The sequence below is a fragment of the Micromys minutus genome (assembly GCF_963924665.1).
Source record: "Micromys minutus genome assembly, chromosome: 9".
Taxonomy (NCBI): Eukaryota; Metazoa; Chordata; class Mammalia; order Rodentia; family Muridae; genus Micromys; species Micromys minutus.
Window position 1 is genome coordinate 33,130,456 of NC_137978.1, and position 24,838 is coordinate 33,155,293.

The 24,838-nt window shown below is 37.1% G+C and overlaps 1 protein-coding gene across 5 annotated transcripts in view; it reads right to left on the reverse strand.

The window, feature by feature from the left end:
- Positions 1–24,838, reverse strand: part of MAST2 (microtubule associated serine/threonine kinase 2) — a 142,803-nt gene that overhangs the window by 76,354 nt on the left and 41,611 nt on the right. The window lies entirely within an intron of this gene.

Genomic DNA, 24,838 nt, shown 5'->3' on the forward strand with positions numbered 1-24,838 from the left:
TATTGACACACTTAACATCTGTATAGTTCAAGATTTATATATTGATGAGACACAGAATCATAGTTACTGAACTTTGCTAATAAAACACTTAGCTGATTGGTATTAGAAGTCTACATCTCCTGCACACAGATAACTGAAATTTCTATTAAAGAATAAGTCTAACAAATCAGAAAGTTCTATCATGTCATTTATTGGTAAATAACCCAACATTCCAATAGTCTGTTCAAAAAAAAACTCTACTTTTACTCTTTTTACTTGTTCTGCCTACTTGAACATTCTGTATGACTGACTGTGAAACACCTCTTCCTTCCTCTAGGCACTATGTATTCCAGTGCCTTATAACTCACTGTACTCATACCACAGCTTCCCAATGTATGGAACTTTTTATGTAGGGTTTTGTTTTATATATAGCACAGTGTATTTAAAATTCATCTACATTGCTGCATATATAGTAACAAATTATGCTGCTTTCTCTTGGTGATAGATATTTGAGTTGTTTCCAGTGTGAGACTGTTTAACAAGCGTTTTCAAAAATTATGTTTTGTTTGTCTTAGGAAAATACGTAAGAATATGGAACTAGTTGGTTAAATATGTGAGGTTTTTATATAAAACTAGAAGTATTTTTTAAAAGTGACTGTACCATATAATATTCTCATTGGTAATGCATGAGTTTTAACTGCTCCAAATCCTAAAATCTGCTGTACTAACAACAACAACAACAACAACAACAATAATATAAGAATGCTAAAATTTGACTTTTACATTCATCCAATATCCAATAGTAAGTACTGTACACTTTAGCTACTCTATTAGATATATAATGGTATCTGGCTGTGGCTTTAATTTGCATTTTCCTGACTGGTGGCCCAGGGCATCTTCTTTTCATGTCCTAATTCATTAATTGAGACATGAGGAATACAAGGTTAAAGCTGGTCTAGACTACGTAGAAGGTTCCAGGCCAACCTTAATAAAACAAAGTTGAGAAAAAAGAAGGAAGGAATTAAAAACAACAACAGTGCTATCAGATGAAGTGAAGTAATTTCATTATCATAACTACTTTATAAATTCTTTGGAATTTTACTGTATAAACACTTTTGTCTTTTATCAAGACTGAGAATTTTACATCTTTTCACCTTCCATAATTGTTATAAAAAAATACATCTTGCCTTGTTTCTTATCTAATCTATGGGGGAAAACATTCTATGTTGCCACTAAATATTAAAAGATAGCTAGAAGGTTTTCAAAAATAATGTTCATCAAATTAATAAAGCTCTCCTCTATTATTAATTTGCTTAGAAATGCTTATTGTTTTTCAGAGGTAGACTTTTCTGTATAAACAACTGGCTTCCAGCCTGACATTCTGCTGCCCTGTCTCCTAATTACTGAGGTTATAGGTTTGCACCATGTCTGGCTTATACTTCAATTTCCATAATAGATAATAGTACCTAGCTTCCTTTTTATAACATCTGTTATGTTTTTAAATTACAATTATGCAGGTTACTCAAAATTTGTAAAGAAGATAACTATTCTATTTTCTGAATGAACTTGTATTAAATGTATTTATTAAATTCCCACAAACATTAACAAAAAAAAGTTCCCACAAACAAAATAATCTAGGCTTGGAGATTTTTATTTAAAATGTTGGCCTCTATAGTGCTAAGACCCATGATGTATTATTTTCTCTTCTCAAACTGTTCTTGTCCATATCATGTTTCTGTTATCCTCATTTGCAATGAAAATTAATGATTCACGTTTGAGCTATACTCCAATGTGACAGTATTATGAACTGAAATCTTTGGAGGTAAGTAGATCATAGGTGATCCTGCCTTCCTAAATAAGATTTATTGAAATTATTGTATTGTTTATCTTTAATTAATAAATCATTTATTAAGATTTCTTTAAAACACCTTTATGAGGGACTGGAGAGATGGCTCAGTGGTTAAGAGCATTGACTGCTCTTCCAGAGGACCTGAGTTCAATTCCCAGCAACCACATGGTGGCTCACAACCATCTGTAATGGGATCTGATGCCCTCTTCTTGTGTGTCTGAAAACAGTGACAGTGTATTTGTATATAATTAATAAATAAATCTTAAAAAAAAATCTTTATGAGAGACCTTTTTACCATACTACCTTATGCTACATGAAGGTAAAAAGCAAAAAAGCCCTCTCCGGTGATCAAATGCTTGTTAGAATTTACAAGATTATAAATTTACAAGAAAATATCTCATCTTATTTTAGGGAGGGTGATGTATTTAAGACAGCTTTTCTTTGTATAGTCTTGGCTGTCCTAGACCAGGGTCCTAGACAGGCTGGCCTTGAACTCAGAAATCTGCTTGTCTCTGCCTCTCAAGGGCTAGGATTAAAAGCATACACCACCACTGACTCACAAAGATGTCTCATCTTTACAAATTACTGTGGTAATTGGATGAAAGCAATATTCAGAAAATAAGTTTGGGAAGTATATTCCATTTTCCTAGCATCCAAAATTATCTACACAAAATATTACAAATAGTTCCTCCTGGCTTTTCAAAATAATTTCACTGAGTATCAAAAGACATAATTTTGAGTAACAATGATAAGCGCAGCTATATAAAATGAAACTCCTTCTAGGACAGAAATGTATCCGCAGAAGAAATACATGAAATACATGAAACTGACTTTGGTCTGTAATCATTACCATTACTTATACCATAAGGCCTACACCCAAAACTCCAGATTAACACATTCTCTTCCAAAGTCTCTGGTATCAAAAAGGACCAAATTCTTTTTTTTTTTAAATTGGTTGTTTTCTTTACGTACATTTCAAATGTTATCTGCTGTCCCTGTTTCCCCTCTGAAATTCCCCCATCCCATTCCCCTCCCCCTACCTCTATGAGAGTGTTCCCACATACACCAACTCCCTCCCCTGGCATTCCCCTACACTAGGGCCTCTCCTCCTGTGGATGCCAAATAAAGCCATCCTCTGCTACATATGTGGTTGGAGCCACAGGGACCTCCTTGTGTGCTCTTTGGTTGGTGGTTTAGTCTCTGGGAGCTTTGGGAGGTCTGTTGGTTGATATTGTTGTTCTTCCTATAGTGTTGAAAACCCCTTCAGTTCCTTCAGTCCTTTTTCTAACTCCTCCATTGGGAACCCAGTTTTCAGTCCAATGGTTGGTGGACAGCATCTGACTCTATTTCTTAGGATCTGGCAGAGCCTCTCAGGAGACAGCTATATCAGGTACCTGTCAGAGTGAACTTCCTACCTCCTGGTCAGGGTAGTAAAAGTTAACAATGACTTCCTATCTTCCCTATCCCTGGGAATATAGTATTGCATTTAGCTAAAAAGCTACATAACCAGAAATTTGGATGAATTAACAGCACTTTCATTTATGCAAAAATAACCATGTGGCCGGAGCAATTAGACAGCAAAAGGAAATCAAAGGGATACAAATTGGAAAGGAAGAAGTAAAAACATCACTATTTGCAGATGACATGATAGTGTACTTAAGCGACCCCACAAATTCCACCAGAGAACTTCTACAGCTGATAAACAAGTTTAGCAAAGTGGCTGGATATAATTCAAACAAATCAGTAGCCTTCCTATATTCAAAGGACAAACATGTGGAGAAAGAAATTAGGGAAAAGATACCCTTCACAATAGTCACAAAAACTATGAAATACCTTGGTGTGACTCTAACTAAGCAAGTGAAGGACCTGTATGACAAGAACTTCAAACCTCTAAAGAAGGAAATCGAGGAAGATCTCAGAAAATGGAAAGATCTCCCATGCTCATGGATTGAAAGGATCAACATTTTAAAAAATAGCCATCTTACCAAAAGCAATCTACAGATTCAATGCAATCCCCATCAAAATTCTAACCCAATTTTTCACTGAGTTGGAAAGAGCAATGTGCAATTTCATCTGGAATAACAAAAGACCTAGAATAGCGAAATCCATCCTCAACAACAAGAAAACATCTTCGGGAATCACTATCCCTGACCTCAAGCTATATTACAAGGCAATTGTGCTAAAAACTGCATGGTACTGGTACAAAAATAGGCATGTGGATCAATGGAATAGAATAGAAGATCCAGAAATGAGCCCCCACATATATGGTCACCTGATTTTTGACAAAGGAGCAGTAAACATTCAATGGAAAAAGGACAGCCTATTCAACAAATGGTGTTGATCCAACTGGCACTCAGCATGCAGAAGAATGAAAATAGACCCTTTCTTATCTCCTTGTACAAAGCTCAAGTGTAAGTGGATCAAAGATCTCCACAATAAACCAGGTACACTGAAACTAGATGAGAAAGTAGGGAAAACCTTAGAACACATAGGCACAGGAGAAAATTTCCTGAACAGAACACCATTGTCTCGTGCTCTAAGGTCAAAGATTGACAAATGGGACTTAATGAGATTGCAAAGTTTCTGTAAGGCTAAGGACACTGTCAAGAAAACAAAACGGCAGCCAACAGAGTGGGAAAAGATATTTACCCCACATCAGATAGAGGCCTAATATCCAAGGTATACAAAGAACTCAAAAGGCTAGACACCAGAGAATCAAACAACCCTATTAAAAAATGGGGTATAGAGCTAAACAAAACGTTCTCAATTGAGGAATATCGAATGGCTGAGAAATATCTATGGAAGTGCTCAACATCCTTAGCCATCAGGGAAATGCAAATCAAAACAACCCTGAGATTTCACCTCACACCAGTCAGAGTGGCCAAGATCCAAAACTCAGATGACAGCAGATGCTGGCAAGGTTGTGGAGAAAAAGGAACACTTCTCCACTGTTGGTGGGGTTGTAAACTGATACAACCACTCTGGAAATCAGTCTGGCGATTCCTCAGAAAATTGGACATAGTACTACCTGAAGATCCAGCTATTCCACTTCTGGGCATATACCCCAGAGATACTCCAATATACAACAAAGATGCATGCACCACAATGTTCATAGCAGTTCTATTTATAATAGCCAGAAGCTGGAAAGAACCCAGATGTCCTTCAGTAGATGAATGGATACAAAAATTGTGGTACATTTACACAATGGAATACTACTCAGCTATCAGAAACAATGACTTAACGAAATTCTTAAGGAAATGGTTGCATCTAGAGAATATCATCCTGAGTGAGATAACCCAGTCACAAAAGAACAGACATAATATGCAGTCACTGATAATGGGATACTAACCCCAGAAAGCTCTGAACACCCCAGAAACAACTCACAGACTGTGTGAAGTTCAAGGGGGAAAAAAAAAAAAAACCATTATGCTCAATCCTTACACACCAAGAAAACTTTGACTAATTCCGGGTTACATCCTGTTTTACATGTACTTTTTGCTCATTGTAACTAGTAAGACCTTAATGCACACTATCAAACCTTTGAAAAAAAAAAAAAAAAGCCAAGCACTGACAAAAATGTATTCATATACTTGCATGCAAAAATGCCTAAAATTTGTTCATTTATCTTTGTTTTTTAAAATAAAGTTGTTCAAAAAAAAAATAACCGCGCATTCTCTGATTTATCATCTCTTAGAAACAAAGCCAGTATTATCTGACAATACATTCTAATATCAAATGAAGTTCACCTCAACTTTCTTGGATCTATGCATTGTCCCCCTTACATCAAACTCTCTTCATTCTTTATAAGTTTTTAATTAGCATTCCAAACACCTATCCTTCTTGAAATAAAAAAGCAAAACTCCTTTAATTACTATATAGCCTTTTCAATAGCTACCTCATCAACCACTTTCAATGCAGTATTTCTTAAGTTGTTTTTATCCATAGTCTCCAACTTCTTACTTCCTAGCCTTTCTTCAACACACTGCAAACACACTCACACCTCATACATCATTTGAACTATGCTTGCTAAGTTACCAACAATCTGAAGGAATTTTTTAATGCCTGAAATTATTTTTATGTTTGACTCATTAGCAGCTCTTGACAATTTTATTCACTCTTTCATCTTGAATACTTCATGACAGTAGGAAGTTAGGTCCTTTGACTGAGACTACTGCACCTCAGTCTTTCTCTGCTTCTTGATAACTATAAGAAGAGCAACTTGCTTCTCTCCTCCATCTATTACGTACATAATAGGCTGCCTCACCACAGTCTCAATAATAATGGAACCACTAAATGAACCTGAAAACCCAAGAGTCAAATTACTCTCCTGTATACATTGATTTATCTCAAGCAGTGTGTTACAGTGATAGAAGCCAAGTAACACAATAAACAAATGAACAAATGAATGGATGGTACTTGCTATTATCATCATTATTCTAAGATTCACACAGGTCCCACCAGCTATTTTAGAGTTACATTTATGAAAATTCTCAACTACAGTTAAGGACACTAAGAAACTTCACTGGTAAAAGAACAAAGATATTATCATGTGTCTTAATTAGCCTTTCTATAGCTCTCATAAAACACCATGACTAAAAGAAACTTGGGAAGGAAAGGGTTTATTTTGCTTACATTTCCAGGCTAACAGTCCATCACTGAGGGAAGTCTGGGGAAGAACTTGAAACAGGAACTCTGCAAAGTCCATGGAGGGGTGCTATTTACTGGCTTCCTCTTCCTAGCTTGCTTTGTTATAACTTATCCCAAGACCACCAGCCCAGAAGTGACACTACCTATACCTCCTACATCTATTTCCAAAAATCAATCCTCAACTAAGAAAATGTAATTCAGGCTTACTCATAGACCAATCTGGTAGGGGTATTTTCTCAATAAGTTTTCTTCTAAAATGACTCTAGCTTGTATCAAGCTGATATAAAACAAGCCAGCACAACTCTCTAAGAGTTCTGTGGCTAGTAGTTATTCTTGTAGGTTATCAAAAATAATGGTTTTAGAAGAAATCGGCTAGCAAAGCAATGTACAACACCACTTATTAACTGGCTTTTAAATGATGATTACCTCAAATATAAACACTCGGCAGCTTTGGAAGCAAGTAAGTCTACTGAATGACTCCAAAGTTGTCTTTGTAGTGATTTACCACTCCTGCTCTGAACACTTTGGTGTTACAGCTTCACTTACTCACAGCTGAGCACAAGACCATCTTGCGGGCAGGAGCCAAGGCAGAAACCAATAATTTTGCAACTACAGAACCTCTATGAAATTCTAATAAATTTTACTTTACTTGACCATTTTGCTTTCTCCATTAAAACTCCATAATATCATCCTGAAAACAGGTTTCAAGATGCAGTCACTGGAATGAAATATCCCCCATAAGTTGATATTACTTGAATACTGTGTCCCTGGTTGGTGGCTGTTTGGGGAGAATTAAGAAGTATGGCCTTGCTGGAGAACAAGCTATCTCAAGATAGTGTTCTCTGCAATTGAAAATAAATAAGACGAAAATATTGAGAATTTAAAGCATACAATAATAAAGTGGCTAAGAACATATAGGTTGGGCCTTCCTCAGGAGGCTGAGGAAGGCAGATCTTTGTGAGTTTGAGGTCAGCCTGGTCTACAAGAATTCCAGAACAGCCAAGGCTACACAGTGAGATTTCATTTACACACACACACACACACACACACACACACACACACACACACACACACACACACATACACACACGGGGGGGGGGGGGGACAAATTATTGTTTGTGTCATGGCTTAATAAAATTTAATTATGACCTAAGATACAATGCTTATAAAGGTTAAATAAAACACTAACGATCCTAACAGGCAATTTCTACATGCTATTAAGAGTACAGGGCTCAGAGCCAAAAGAGATAGTAAGTTTTGCTATTTATGCTCCATAAAATTTTAGAAGTAATTTAATTTTTTTCCTTTCTGTATATTTGAAATGTAAAAAAATCAACAACAGCCAGGCATAGTGGCTCACTCATCCCAGCACTTGGGAGGCAAAGCAAGAGGATCTCTATGAGGCCAGCATGGTCAACATACCTGTTAAATGATAGTCAGCAAGTCATAAAAGTCTCCTGTCTCAAAACAGCAACTATATTCAAATTATTCCTAAGATAGAATGAGAAAATGAACCTTAAAAGTTTAAGGTTAGAAAGGTGGTCATGGTGGAGGGAGGCAGACACAAATAGATCAAGGCCAGCTTGGTTTACACAGTAACTTAGAAGCCAGCTAGAGCTATGTGGGGACCCCAATCTTTAAAAAAAAAGTCTAAGATTAGATATTTTAGATTCTCATAACTGATGAAAAGTTAAGTTTTCTAATCTGATTTACATGAACCAAAAATTATCTGGTTGAGAGATAGCTACATAGTTAAAAGCTGGTACAACTCTCTCAGGAGCAGAGTTCAATTCTGAGGTTTGCAATAGCCTGTAACTCCAGTTCTAGGAGGAACCCATGTCTCTGGACTACAAAGATGTACACACACATAAATTTAAACAACTAAAAAAAAATTTAAGTATTTTTAGAAAAGATTTAACTCAAGCAAATGAAATCCTAGTCTCTAAAAACTATTGCTGGGTGGGAGTTGCAAGGAGGGGGCTATCATTGGGATATAAAGTTAGTTAATTAGTTAATTAATTAACAAAGAAAAAAAAGAACAGCGGAAGAAGCCCAAAATAAAACAAACAAAACCAAAACCAAAAAACTACTGCTATCCCCAAAACTCTAATATGTATTATTTGAAGAGTCTCTAATATTTCCATTACTATTTTAAGTCTTTCAAATTCATGCATTTGTATACTTCCTACTGATGATACTTCCAAAACAAACAAACAAACAAAATACATTTCTGACACTGAATAAAGCAAAAGTTCATTAAGTATTTTCTGAAATTATAGAGAAAACTACAGATTAGAAATCACTTACTCTCAGTCATTTACCCACAAAACAAATTTCTAATGGGGTTACACAACACTTTAAATGATGTTGGGCAGATCAATAATCACTCCACACGTGTGTGCTTGTGTGTGTGTGTGTGTGTGTGTGTGTGTGTTTATACACACACATATATATAATATAACTATATCACAGTATTAAAATAACTAAACCCATATAATATTTCCAAAGTAAGAACAAAGACCAAGTATCCAAAAAGCATTATCTAGTGCCCTCACAAGTAAATATGCAAACAAGTCACAAAGCTGGTGTTTGTCCTTTATGTCCATTGTCACGAGTTAGGGGAAGGTTGACTTGTGGTTTGGTTTGGGTTTTACACACTCAGTGCCAGAGATGGAAACCAGGGCTTCACTCCCCTACTGAACTACAATCCAGCTCACATCTATAAACTTAGCTGTCTGTGCCTGAGATAGTTCCCTCCCTGAACTTCCAGACTTTCAAAGGAATTCTCAGTGTGCAGACTTGTGTATATTTTTAACAAAAGCAAAAAAAAAAAAAAAAAAAAAAAAAAAGGAAGAAAATATTTTTATTGTTCATGACTCCTAGGGTCACCCATACTCATGGTAGATCATCCCCTTAATTAATATTGTCTATAAATATTACTTCCATCGCACACACCCCTAGAGGCAATCTTTTACTAATTTCCTAGATTTCAACCCATAGGTCACAACACCTTTGAGGTTAAAGGGTCCTTTCACATTTTCATTATTCAGATATTTTCATTAAAAGAGCTCTAGCAAGTCCAAATGCAGCAAACACAACTGACAGGTTTTAACAGGTTTTGTTGTTTACCCTTTACCCCTGCTAAAAAACAAAAACAAAACAAAACTGTTAGATTACATTCCTAAAGGTAGCCTCTAAGGTCTATTCTCTTACTTGGCCACTTCACTTCTTGAGGCTGACTACTAAGTTCCAGACATCAAAGCCCTCTTTTGGCTACCATAATTAACATGCCCAATCAAAACAAACCAACTCATCCTAACAAGGAGTTAGTGGGGAGGCTTTTCTCTTCATTAACTGTCATTTACCCCTTCTCTATCAAGAGGCAGTCTGTCTCTCTAGACAAATATCCCTTCCCCCTCCTCCTTTCTTTTCCCTTCTCTCTTGTCCTCTGTTTCCTATCTTTGTCTTTTACTCTCTGCCCTTTGTCACTCTGGGGCAAATCTCTTTTGTGGTGAGAACTTGGTCTTGGTGTGTCCCATGACAACTACGGTTCTTAAATACATTATGATTTATAATAGCAAAATTATAGCTATGAAGTAGCAATGAAAATAATTTATGGCTGGAGCTCATCACAATATGAGGAGTTGTATTAAAATGTTGTAGCATTAGAAAGGTGATAACAACTGTCCTAGATACTTCTCAGTCCAACCAAAATTGCCCATCATAGTAAACATTTCCCACATTCACTCATCTTCCAGTGGCAGCGGCTTGCACAAAGCCCTAACTCTGAACTACAGTTCAGCATAAACTGAGTGTAATGCTGCAAGCCTTTAATCCCAGCATTCAGAAGGTAGAGAGACAGGAGGATGAGAAATTCGAGGTCATCCTCAGTTACACTGTTGAGTTCTGGGCTAGCTTGAACTAGAGACCCTATGTTAAAAATCAAACAAACACAAAATTAATAAAATACAATAAATGTGTGAAGCATCAGTGTTTAAAAAAAAAAAAAAGAGGTATCTGTAGTTAGTGGCACACACTTTTAAACCCAGTACTTGGGAGGCAGAGACTGGTAGATCTGAGTTTGAGGCCATTGTGGGCCTGCAGTGAGACCCTGTATCAACAAAACAAAACAAAGCTACTGGGGACGGACAGAATTAAGTAATTTCCTTAGCCTGAGTAACACCATTTTACATAGATCAAGGCCTAGGTTTCTGTTTCCCACAATAGAAGCCTTTTCCCAGAAATCAGGTGATTTCACTATGGTCGGGTAGCTAGTAGAACAGTCACCCAGGAAACAGATCCTGCTTGACAGAACATTCTGTTGCACCTGGGTTAGTCCCCCTGCCCATGTAATTCTCCGTTTTTCTTTAAAAGAAATGGTTTTGGCACATAATAAACAAGAGTTTGATCAGCACTTTCGACTTGCTCTCCTTTGTGTCTCTTGTCCCCTATTTGGTAGTCCCCTCCTCAGGTCTACATTGAAGACCCTGAGGGGCCAGGGCACAAAGCAATGCAAAACAACAGTTTATTAAAAACCCCACTAAACAAAACATGGTTCACACACATACAACTTGAAAAGCTGATTTACACAGAAGAACACAGGTGATCAAAGAAATATATAGGACTCTTAATTTTAGATGTGACTTTATTGTTGCTTGCTCATAGGGTCTTGCTATGTGGCTCAAGCTGGCTTTGAACTCCAACTCTCCAGCTTCAACTTCTCCAGTACTGGGATTGCAAGACACAGGCTGCCCTCTAGCACTGTCGTTTAAGATTTTAAGTAAAACAATTTCACATATAAAATACCTGGTATCTAGAGGAATGTGCTGTTAGAACAGAATCCACACAACAGAAGAACTGTGAATAGTCAAGACTGGTCTAATTACTCTTGTCTGCAAAGATCCTAGACTTTTATCAGTAAGATTTGAAAATTACATTTGCAGATCTCAACTACATGATGATGACTGGAGGTAAATAGGTACAGAAAAGAAAGTCAAGAAAGATAATTATGAGAAAAGGAAAATAAAAACAGCAGCAAAAAATGGAAATGAGTGCCACATAACACTGACCAGAAATTTTCAGTGGCTGAGGGAAGTAGGTTCACCCTAGAGAGCAAATCCTTTAAGCTTTAAAGACATCTATGTTACTAACTTGATAAAAATATCATAGAATACTAACGACTGTGAAGGACAAAGTAAATAATCTCTCTCTAAATCAAACTTCCTATGGAAAAGAATAAGAAAATAGAGGACAATAAAAATAATTAGGTTATACTTTTAATCACATATTACTCTTTTAAAATAAATTTTTAGATACCAGCCAGAAACTGGAAACAACCTAGATGTTCCTCTAAAGAAGAATGAATAAAGAAAATGTGGTACATCTACACAATGAAGTATTACTCAACTGCTTTTAAAAATGGCATCATGAAATTGGTAGGCAAACAGATAGAACTAGAAAAATACCATCCTAAGGGAAGTCACCCAGACCCAGAAAGATATATATGGTATGTACTTATAATGGATTATTAGCTATTAAGTAAATAATACCCATAGACCCAGAGAGATTGGTTTAGAGCAGGGGTATAGTGAGATGTAGGGGTCTAGAGGGATGCAGTGATCTCCCTGGGAGATCTAGCTGTATGCTAAGACAAATGTTGCTCTCCACAAATAGCAAGACCTCAAAACACCCATGCAACTCATTGACCATGGAGAATACAAAATATGTAGGGCAGTGATGGCACAGAATTTGTAGGAGGAGGAAGCCACAAGAAGAAACTGACACCTAACACTGCTTAGGTAAACAAGAGCCAAAATCTGGGCCTTTTTTTTTTTAATCAATAAAATTATTCCTAATGATACTCTGCTATAATCATAGATCAGTGCTTTGTCCAGTAATTATCAAAAAGGCTTCCTCTAACAGCAAATTGGAACTGCTGCAGAGACCCACAACCAGACATTATGTGGAGAGAGCCTAAGTTGGAGTCCTCCACCAAATCCCTCCCCTCTGAGCTCAAGTAATCTCACCAAAGAGGTGGAAGATTATAAGAGCCAGAAGGGATGGAGGACACCAGGAGAACAAAGCCCTCTAAATCAACTAAGCAGAGTACACATGAGCTCCAAGAAACTAAAGCAGCAAGTACAGAGCCTACAGGGGTCTGCACTAGATCTTCTGTGTATATATTATAGCTATTAACTTAGTGTTTTTATGGGACTGCTAACAGTAAGAACAAATGGGTCCCTGACTCTTGTGCATACATACTCTTGAGACATTTTCCTTCAGTTGGACTACTGTGTCCAATTTCAATATAATAGTTTTCTTTACATTACAATTTTATTTTGTCATGTTTGGTTATCTCTAATGAGAAATGAAAAGAGGGTAAATCTGAAGATGAGGAAAGATAAAGAGGAACAGGGAGAAGTAGAGGGGAAATTAAAATCAGGATATGTTATCTTCAGGTAAGAACAAACTTGTGTCACCTCTCTCCACATTCTCTGCCTGTGTTGGTCAGAAATCAGTCTTTAAAGTACTATTGTTTAGAAGTATCTAATTAACACTTAAGAAATACTAGAAAGCACTACTGCTGCTAAAATTTACTCGGAAATTTTCTTTAGATATTATGACCATTAATGATTATCATATGAAGGGCAAAAGTTTTCAGTCCTTAAAAACAAAACCAAGAAGCATAGAAATATAGAGCATTCTGTTTTTTTTTTAAAATATTTTTTCCTTTATTGAAAATAAATTCTCATCAGGGCATGGTGGTGCGCACCTTCAATCCCAGCACTCAGGAGGCTGAGGCAGGTGAGTCTTTGTGAGTTCAAGGTCAGCCAGAGCTACACAGTGAAACCCCGTTTTGAAAAACCAAACCAAAAAAAAAAAAAAAGGAAAAAGGAAAAAAAGAGGATGAAAGTCAAGTTTTACCTTAAGATCTAAATCTGAATTTCTTTTCATGCAAAAACAGTTAATTCCTATACTAGATGAGGGTTCCTCGAGGAAAGATGCTCACCCACAATCTCCAGGCATCTTTTTATCAGTAAGAAATGTGGATATGCAGTGCATGACTGCTTCATCCCCTTCTTTTTCCAGTAACAAATTCCAGCCTGAGAATGAGTCCAACACACAATAATGAGCTTTTCCCAGCTTGTGTCTTCTTTCACATGAATCATTAAATAAACCAGTGTGCTCCTATTTTAGTTTTCATTAGCACTATGCTGTACGAAAATTATAGTACTTTAGTTCTTTCACTTTCAAAGCAGCTGATCTGGTAAAGGTCGCCTTCACTCAAACTAAATTTTTTTTGGTTTGTGTTTAATTTTCAAAACTTTTTTTATTATATTTATGTGTGTTTGTGTTTAGGTGTGTGACAATGAGTGCAGATGTCCAAGGAGGCCAAAGACCCTGAACTTGGGTCCTCTCCAAGAAGCCATACATACTGTGAATTGCTGAGTCATCTATCTAAACTCTATACTTAGTTTGGGGGAGGGAGGGGGTAGGGGGTGCCTGGCACTAGCTATGTAATGGAGCTGGTTTCCTCACATAGATGTGCCTGCCTCAACCTCCAAAGCGCTGGGATTAAAGGTGTGCACTACTATGCTCAGCTTTTGTTGGCTTTTTAAAATAGTCTTCTTGGGTAGAGAGAGTTTGGTGGTTGAGAGCACTGACTGTTCTTCCAGAGGTCCTGAGTTCAATTCCCAGCAACCACATGATGGCTCACAATCATCTGTAATAAGATCCGATGCCCTCTTCTGGTGTGTCTGAAAACAGCTACAGTGTACTTATATCTAAAAAATATTTTTTTAAAGTCTTCTTTAAAGCTACTGAAATTTTATGCCAAATGTTGGGACCATTTAGTTATTTGGTTGTTTTGTTTGTTTGTTTTGAGACAATCTCAATTATAAAGCCCTAACTGACCTCAAACACACAGAAATACCTAATGCAAGAATCAAAGGTGTGTCAGATACCACAACACCAGCCATTCTCATCAACTCCACATTAGAATCTTTACAATACTGCTCTCTTAACCATTCTATACAATATTTTTTTCTGAACAAAGAACTGCATTCCAGACTGGACTCAAACATACTATATAGCTTAGACACCATGGACATCGGACATGACCTTCTGACTGCAGGCATAAGAAATAATGCCCAGTTTATACATTCCAGGGATCAAACCCAAGGCCACATGAATGCCTAGAAGTTATTCTACCAACTGAGCTATATTTTTTTTAACTTCTCTGACATTTCCAGCAAAGTTACCTCAGTGATAACTATCAGTATTTTTTTCTTTCTACTCAGTATTAATGCATTGCTTTATTTTTCATTTACTAAATTGCCTAGAATCCCCACCCTCAGCTCCCAAAACAGGATTTCTCTATAGAACCCTGGTGTCCTGGAACTCACTCTGAAAAGGAGCTGGACTCACACTTAAGAGATCTGCTTGCCTCTGCCTCCCAAGTGCTGGGATTAAGGCGTGTGCTACCACCCCCCACCACCCAGCCATCTCCCACTTTTTAGAAACTTAGTAATAATGGTAAGAGCAGATATTATTTACTTTGCTGTTGTGTTTATTCATGCATGAAGCTTTTTACTTGGTCAGTTCTCATAATTGAATATAGAATAGCAGACTAATTAGACAAGGTCTCTTATCTTGAGCAAATATTTACTATGTTGCTTCCTCCAAGAAACCTGGTAAAGAAAATTGGTAGGACGAAAGCAGCTTATATCTTGGTTGATTTTCTGGAAAACATTTAGGCAGTCTAAATTGTACATAATTACCTTCTGTATGCTTATGAACACAAGCCTAAATATTGCTTTCAAAGTTCTTTTTGGGAAGGGAGGGAGGGTGATTTAATTTGGTTTATTTTTGTTGTTGTTGTTTTTTTGGTTTTTGTTTTTTGTTTTATTTTAAGATAGGGTTTTCCTAGTAGCCTTGGCTATCCTGAAACTCACTCTGTAGGCCAGGCTAACCTCAAGCTAATTTAGCAATCCACCTACTTCACCTTGGATTAAAGGCATGCACCACCATGAAATCAGCTTGAAGCTTTAATTTCTTTGAACAAATGAACAATCTAAACTTTTCACACGTTGCTTCTATTTCTGAATGTTTAAGTGCTGTATTCTAGAAAATAAACCTTAGGTAAACAAAACAAAACATACAGCTATTTAAAACAAAACCACCCTCCAGCTGTGTGATCTGACAGTTTGGTACTCTCACTAAACAAAAATAGATTCAAAAGAATAAACAAAGTAGCAGATCCTGTAATGGTCAGTAGAGAAATTAGAATCATTAATTAGAGCTATACTTTCACATACACCACTACTTAAGGAGTGTCCTGAATACTTTTTAAGTATATTTAAGAATTTCCCTGAAATACTGACTGACAAATCATTAAACCAACTGTAGTAGAAGGGGACAATATAACACACTGGGGTTTGTGATGACTCTAAACTCCAAGCCATACTAGACAGTTGCTGAAAAACTCAGTAAGCATTCCTCCTGGATTTGAGTGTTTACAATATGAAAATATTAATAAGAGGCACAATCATAAGGTTGGAAACATAGCTCAGTTACTGCTCCATTAGAGAACTGGAGTCTGGATCCTGGCACCATCTGATGGATGACAAATGCCTATAACTCTTAGTTCTAGGTGATCTCTGATGCCCTGCCCCACCACACACTGTCTGTCTGTCTGTCTGTCTGTCTGTCTGTCTGTCTCTCTCTCTCTCTCTCTCTCTCTCTCACACACACACACACACACACACACACAAAATGCTGAATAAAAAGGAATATAATTTTACCAATCCTACCTTACACATATTCTTTCTGAACACACACCAAAAAATAAAAATAAAAATAATACATTAAAATTAAGAGGACCAGAGTGCTTTTTGGGAGTGAGGCATATCTTACAAATATCAAATAAGCCAAACAAAAACAACAGACACTACTGTATTTCACATAGCTAGACCCTCATACGCTGGCTGATTAGCTAGACTTTATACTGGACCCTTCATTGAGTCAGTTCTCAAAAACACTCAGTGATGACCTAGCTAGTTTGTTGTTCACAAATAAAATGGAGCAAGATGATCTGATTTCCAGCGCATGATAAATCACCAAATTTGAGAAGAAATTTGATGAGTTATTTTAATGCCAAAGGTATTCATTAAAATTCAATTTAAGATGTCCATCAGTCTCTGTATTTCCTCTCATTCTTAAATACCTGATTTGCCTCTTCATGTACCAAACATCTAAGAACTGAGAAAGATGAGGATGGATGGACAGAGATAGAAATAGAAATAGACAGGCAGAGATAAATGGATAGCTTATATGCAAAGCAAGGGTTTAGAAAACTTAATAGTTTAGAAAGAATCAAATGTTTTACACACACACACACACACACACACACACACACACACACACACAACTTTATTACAGAATAGAGACAAGCATAATGGTCAGAAACAAAATGTTTGCATATCTAATATTCAAAATTAGGTTTGTATCCTACATACGTTTGATTTAATTGATCCACACATTTAATTCAAAATATGTAAATTCAAGCAGCACTTTAAAGTAGTAAAAATAGCTAAGAAAGGTGTGGTAATATTCCCTTGTAGTCCTAGCTACTCAGGAGGCTTGAGAAAGGAGGATCACTTGAGCCCAGGAGTTGGAGATCAACCTGAGTAACATATCAAGACCCCATTTCAAGATAAAACAAAGGAAATTAAAAGGAAACAAAATAGCAAGGTCTTAACAAAATCCTCTAGTTGTAAACATATATGACAGAATAAAGTAATTAGTGACACCCCTTCCCCCATGCACTGAAATTACAACAATCTGATACATCTTGAAAGGTGCTAATAGTATTTAAAAAGAGGTTTTCTTTTACTCACCTGTAAACCTCTCCTTCTCAGAATACTGGAATCATCCATAGCAAATATCAGACAATAAAAGCCACTCCCCAGACACTAACTACTAGCACCTACTTACTGCTGAATAAAGAAGTAAACAGTCCATTCAGAATAGCAGGCTGTACCAAGTAACCTAGCACACAGCTAACCCAGGACACAATTACTGCCTAATACTAAAATAAAGAAAGCCCTCACTAGAATCAAAGCAAAAACAGAGAAAATACTTGATATTTGCTTCTCTTTTCCATTCATAGCCTCCTTTGTCTGAAATTATCTTAAGTACCAAAGAAAAAACAAAGATCCTAGAAAAAGCAATTGCAATCTTTGCTCTCCAGACTTCACTGCTTATTAAAAAGCTCTGGCAAACAAAACAAGAGTCTCCACCTACAGCTTCTAAGCTCTTAAAATTGATATTATGTTTTCCTTTCCAAAAATAAAACAATTCCACATCCATTTCTTACAGTAAATATGCTTCAAAAATATAAAAACAACAAAAAAGACCCCATATTATTCTGCTGCCTGATTTCAGGCTCAAACTGATACAAAACCAGTTATTGTTTTGTCTAAGTCGGCAAAATTCCTTTCATCCTTTGTACAGACAAAGCAAATGTCAGATTCTTTCAATACTGTCACAGGCTCTTTTGTTTCTTTATCGCTAGATATGCTGATCGGCTCTTCTTGGACAGTCCCAAAGCCTCTTCCCCAACCCTACACCCAGAAGCTTGGACCATTGCTAAGATTGGTCTCTCGGTTCTTTTATGTCCTTGGGAGGATAAAAGTACACGTGCTGTGAGTTCTGAGCATGGACGAATTCATTCATCTATTCATCGCTGACAGTGCTGCCACAGGAAACGCTCCCTATTCCACTAGATGTCTAAAAGGACACAGCAAGCAAAAGCATATCTTCACCAAGCTATAAGCTCGGAATTACGTCTTTGGTCACTAACTGCTATACTTGAAGTAGGACTTCAGCCAAGTTTAAAGATGTCTATTCCTTAATTCATGGACCAAAACACACTTTTTTAGATTTCAAGACTAAAAAGCTATCTTTTATGACAGGACACTGCTACTTCAATATTCATAAGTGCTTACATTTTTGAGCATTGTAGAAATTGTTAAAATCCCAGGGGAAAATTGAAACCAGTTGGTGATTCTTCTAATAAATCATATTAAAATTAGTGAAAGCAGGACTACATTATCAAGATGTATTACCTTTTAATTTACAACCATTGTTCTTCAAACTACAGGACATACTGTAAAAATTACTAACCCCACAAAGGATTCCAGAAATTAACCCAAATTCCCTATTTTGACAAAAAAAGGTATATACAGAACATCTAAATCAGCCTTTTATATTCCCTAAGGAGTACATATACCAATACTTACTATAGGGCAGATTCAGTATGTATCCCACAAGGAGAAATAGCTGCCCTTCTACAACCAAGTCTGGGGTTTAAAGGAAGTTCTATGTAAAAGATCTTTTTCTGATCCTCTAACCCTAACAGACTATAAGAGGAACAAACGTTAGTTAGCCTCACAACTAAAAATAGTGCAAGAAAGCAAGATGCAGCTCTTTTATTCATCAAAAAAAAAAGTCCTTTAACACAATTACTGTAGTCATTCATTGTGAAAGCTAATAAATCCAATCCACTTTTTCCATATGTTGTTTTTAAACAACTAAAGTATGCCCTATAGAGAAAGTAAGTAAGACTGGAACTGACAACTGATTTGCCTAAGGTATGCTACATGGTATATTACTGTGTACAAAGTCACAGACTTTTAAAGACACAGAATTTATCAAGCTAACTTTACTAGCCAAAACATACATATATAAGTAGAAATTAAGGAGAAATAATATCTAGTTCATTCAAACCCAATCTGTAGAAATATTTTAAAGTATAATCTAATAAACTGTTCAGACTAAAGATTCAAAACTCCTACTCATTTTACTAAGGAATCATTTAATTATGCGAACTCCTGAAATAGGGATGGAAAAGATTGTAACATCCAATTACTAACAAATTTAAGAAAAGCTCAAATCCACAGTATAAGCCAAAGAGAAGTAAGTAATGACCTAACACAAATTATTTATATATATATATATATATATATATATATATATATATATATATATATATATATATATATATATATATATATATCAGTTACAAAACAAAGTACTACAGGGGTTAAGAAGAGTTAGTTCATTACACTGGGAAAAATGAAAAAAAGACTTCCAAGGAAAATGTCATCTGGTTACTGATTGGTTAGTGTTATAGAAATAACAGTGTTGTGTTTATAACAGGACTTTATACCTAAAAGAGTGTGAAGAATTAAAAATCTTCTAACTGGGAGTGGTGGCATACATCTTTAATCCCAGCTCTCAGAAAGTGAAGGCAGGTAGAGCCTTGTGAGTTTGAGAATAGCAAGGTCTACACAGTTACAAGCAAACCAGGGCTACATAGTAAGAACCTGTTTTGGTTTTGTTTTAAAAACAAAAGCAACTTATACTCAGCACTATCTAAAAACCCCAAAATCAGTTCCTTTCCTAGGTTCAGCGCCCCCCCCCCCCCATAATACAAAAGAGTAGACTTTATTTCCATCCCTTATTGTAGTTTAGTCTTCCAATCAGGAAGACTGCCATTTCTAAACCCATCCCTCTTCATATACTTCCCCCCCCAGGGGGAGCTGGGGGTGGTATGAAGCAGAGCTTTATTGATGGTATTCAAGAGAGTAGGGAGGGCTCCTTCTTGTTATTATGGAGGTCTGAGATAAACATTGTGAGAAAGATGCTCAGTGTTGGGGGACGAGTTGGGACGGGGACTCCTCAGCAACTTGAGGGCCTCTCTTGTTTTCATTGTTCTTGCTGGGATGGGTGGTCCAGGGTTTCTTACTCCTTGGAGGCCATGGTCCACCACCCTGTCACTGTAGCTACATTCATTGTCATACCAGGAAATGAGCTTCACAAAGTTGTCATTGAGAGCAATGCCAGCTCTAGGATCAAAGGTGGAAGAGTGGGAGTTGCTGTTGAAATCACAGGAGACAACCCAGGTAAAGCCCAAGATGCCCTTTAGTGGGCCCTCAGATGTCTGCTTCACCACCTTCTTGATGTGCCATCATACTTAGCAGGTTTCTCCAGGCAGCATGTCAGATTCACAACAGATACATTGAGGGTAGGAACACACAAGGCCATACCAGTGAACTTCTCGTTCAGCTCTGGGATGACCTTGCCAACAGCCTTGGCAGCACCAGTGGATGCAGGGATGATATTCTGGGCTGCTCCATGGCCATCACACCACAGCTTCCCAGAGGGGCCATCCACAGTCTTCTGAGTGGCAGTGATGGTATGGACTGTGGTCATGAGCCCTTTCACTCTGCCAAAGTTGTCACAGATGACCTTGGACAGGGGAGCTAAGCAATTAGTAGTGCAGAATGCATTGCTGACAATCTTGAGTGAGTTGTATATTTCTCCTGGCTCACAACTATCACAAACATGGGGGAATCGGCCAAAAGGGCGGAAATGATAACCCTTTTGACCCCACCCTTCAAGTGAGTCCCAGCCTTCTCCATGGTGATGAAGACTCCAGCATCACCCCATTTGATGTTAGGGGGACCTCACTCCTGGAAGATGGTGATGGGCTTCCTATTGATGACAAGCTTCCCATTTTCAGCCTTGACTGTGCCATTGAATTTGCCATGGGTTTAAAAAAAATAAAAAACCAACATGTAGACCACGTAGTTGAGGTTAATAGAGGGGTCATTAATGGCAACAATCTCCACTTTGCCAGATGCAGAGCAGAAGGCAGCCCTGGTAACCAGGCGCCCAATACAGCCAAATTTGTTCACACCGACCTTCACCATCTTGTCTACAGGACGAGGCTAGCACTGCACACAAAAAAATGCTGCTGTCTCTGGAACAGGGAGGAGCAGAGAGCCCCTCATATTCTTTCTAAATAAACAAGAATACAATTTACCTTATAAAGTTGTTCTAAAAGGGTCATTAAAATGATAAATACCAATACTTTTTTTAAAGGAATGCTCTTTTTTGAGATTTATCTTTTATTTATTTATGTATGTACCTGTATGAACTTATGTGCACCATGTTTATGCAGGTGCCCACAGGGGCCAAAGTTGTTAAATACACTATAACTAGAGTCACAGGTGTTTGTAAGCTGTGATATAGGTACTGGGAACAAAATCTTCAGCAAGAGCAATTAAGGAACCAATGAGCCATCTCTCCAGCTCCTAATTTTTTTTAACATTTGATTATTTTGTATGGGGGAGGGGATATACACAGAACTGCCTAAATAGGTTATCTCCTTCTACCATATAGGTTCTAGACATTAAACTCAGATGACTGTTAAGCTTAACAGTAAGAACCTCTGCTCACTGAGCCATCTCACTGGTACTTCTTAAAATTTTGACTATCTGATAGGATAGAGTGTACACTCTGCCCAAAAATTCCTCTTACAATCTGAATTCTTTACAACCTAATATTTTGTTAAAGTTTTCTTACCTTTGAATCCTTCTAATAAATATTTAGTATTGAAATAACATTTGTAATTAACGGTTAAATCACAGGAAAGTGAGGATGAGTTAACAAAGAAATAGGATATCAAGACTGAATACTACAAAAAAGCATGTACATACAACAGTAAAAACAAGCTGCATAAAAGCCCATTGTCAAAGAAGATCCCTTGAATTTAGTTTTCAAAGCCACTGGTGTTTTTGTGACAGTAGTTTAGAGGGTAGACTGGTGTTAGGAGCCGAAATCTAGAAACAGTGGGCTACAGATTGAGTAGAAGATGAGAAAGTTAAGAATTTAATTTATCAACTTATTTATTATTGTGTGTGCATCAGCATTTTGCCTACATGTACATCTGCTAGTAGAGGCTGAAAGTCAGTGTTTGGCTAGCTAAATCTGGAGCTACAGACTGCTACGAGCCACCATGTAGATTCTGGAAACAGAACCCGTGGTCCTCTGGAAAAAGACAATGCTAAGCTGTCTCTCTAGCTTCTCTAACTAAACTCTTTCTTACCTTCACAGACAAATGAATGCTGGGTACAGAAGAAATGAGATTCAGAGCATGAACAGAGAGACAAGAAAAAAAAAATACATAAATACAAGTTTAACCTCACAAGAAAAGAAGCCAAAGATTCCAAGTCATAATTTCTCCTATGAAATTAAAAAAAAAAAAATTCTTTGACAGCAAGAATATTAGAGAACTAAATTTCAGGTTTGATGTAGTAGCACCTATCTAAAACCCAGGGAGAGAAAGGAAGATGAAGAGTTTAAGGCCAATCTGGGCTACATAGAAAAAGAACAGGTGTGGTAAACTCTGCTAATTAAGGTCAAAGTCTACAATTGACCAAATCCCTTCTGGGGCTCAGTGCAGCAGGAAGGACTTCTTTCATTACCAGAGTTTCTCCTTCTCTGGCTCTGTCAGGGAGTTCTAAGCCCAAACATACACCTTTACCTAAGGAATGTCTCTTAGCCATAAGTAGTTTATAGGATCAATTTCCTTTCTCCTGACAACAAAACCTGTTCAGGCAGCACCTGGGATTCCTTAAATGCTTCCCAATGCTAATGAGGCATTCTATAGTCTCTAAAACCCCAGCCCATCCTGCATGTCCCTACCCTTAGTCCCCAAAACTTTATATGCCTTCAATCACCCTAAGTAAAGCTGATCTGCCTACTGACAAGCAGTTCAGGTGTAGTCCTCCACCATACGCATTCATTCACAGGGCTTCCGAACCCTTTGTTCAACTTCTCTGCTCCCACTGCCCTTGTGGACTAAATAGGCTGGCAACCCATGAAAGCAGGGAGACCCACAGCAGGAGTAACTTGAAAGAAAAAAAATAAAACAAACAACAACAAAAACCAGCAATGATTACTACTGAAAACCACTAAAACCAAAGATTCTATAAAATACATCCTTCATCAAAACAGTATCTTCTTATAGCCCATTAGAGAAAATCAAAACTGATCAAAAAACAGAGTGACTATGTTGTGCCCAGTCTGAACTAATATAGCTACAGTGTAACTCCTACATTTGAGGATCAGGAACCATTGATAAAGAGCAGGTAAAAAAAATTGTTAAGAGTCATAGATGATAGTCAAACAAATGAGTTTGCTGTGAGATTTTTGTCTCCTAGAACTGTTAGAAGAGCTAAGCCTATGAAGTATTATCAAGAATGCTGCCCAGACAAGGATGGCACTAATAGACATGCTAACATATAAGGAGGAATCTCACTAGGTCCCACCCATAGACAAAGAACTACAGGCAGCTAAGGAATGCTGAGTGGAGTGGGAGAGGAAAAAATCTCCCTAGGAAGAGGTCCAAATGGGCTACCCAATACAAAGTATCAGCCTGAAATCATAAGTAACATTACTCAGACTGAGCAAGTTGTATTTATATATTTAGGAATACAAAGAGAGAGGGGGGAGAGAGTAACAAAGAAATAAAGGCCATACATCTGAGAGAGCAAGGTGAGAACAGGGGAAGGAATGGAAGGAAGAAAGGAGAGGGGAAATGACATAATTATACTTTAATCTCAAAAAAAAAAAAAAAAAAAAGTATAGGACCAGCAATCTACGCCCCTGGTTTTCACAAAACTTAGAAAGGCAGACATAAAAGTGTTGCCAAAAAAAAATTTACAAGATATACTGACCAAACATGAGAGTAAAGATTTATCACAATGTGTAAAGAGTAAGAGTTAATCAACTATGAACTTTATACTTAGAGGGAAGTAAAGATTAAAGGTTACAGGAAAGGTAGACGTATGTACAGGTGATGACAAGCCTGGAAGTATTATATTTTACAATAATTAAGTGAGGAAAACTGGGCATAGTGGTGTACATTTGTAATCCTACAAAACTCAGGAGGTAAAGACAAAAAGACTAGAAAGCCAAGACTATTTTCAGCTACAAAATGAGCTGTATTTTACACATTCAGAAGCAAAGGAAACTAAGTCACATGAGCCAAAGAATTAATTTTTCAATCAAGCATAAATCCAGAGAAAGAAAAACAACAAAACCCACAAAATATATGTAAAATATAAATAAATGAACTGTTTGTACAACTGCACATGCAAGCACAGAGTCTCACGTATTCAACTTAGTTTACAGTACCTCTTTTCAGAAAAATATTTTCCCAAGGCTTCTTACAAGAACCGTTTAAATATTTGTTCAACACATATTTATTAGAACCATTCTGTGTACCAGGTCCTGCATAATCTAACTATCTCTCTCAAGACACTCAGCCTCAGAAAAAAAATAAAATCATTGTAGGGCTGGAGAATGGCTCAGCTGAGTTTCATTTCCAGCACCCAATCGGCAGCTCACATCTTCTGTTCCAGTGCCCTCTTTGTCTGCTGTAGGTACCAAGCATACAAGTGATACACAGATATGCATGCAAGCAAAATACTCACATACATATATACATAC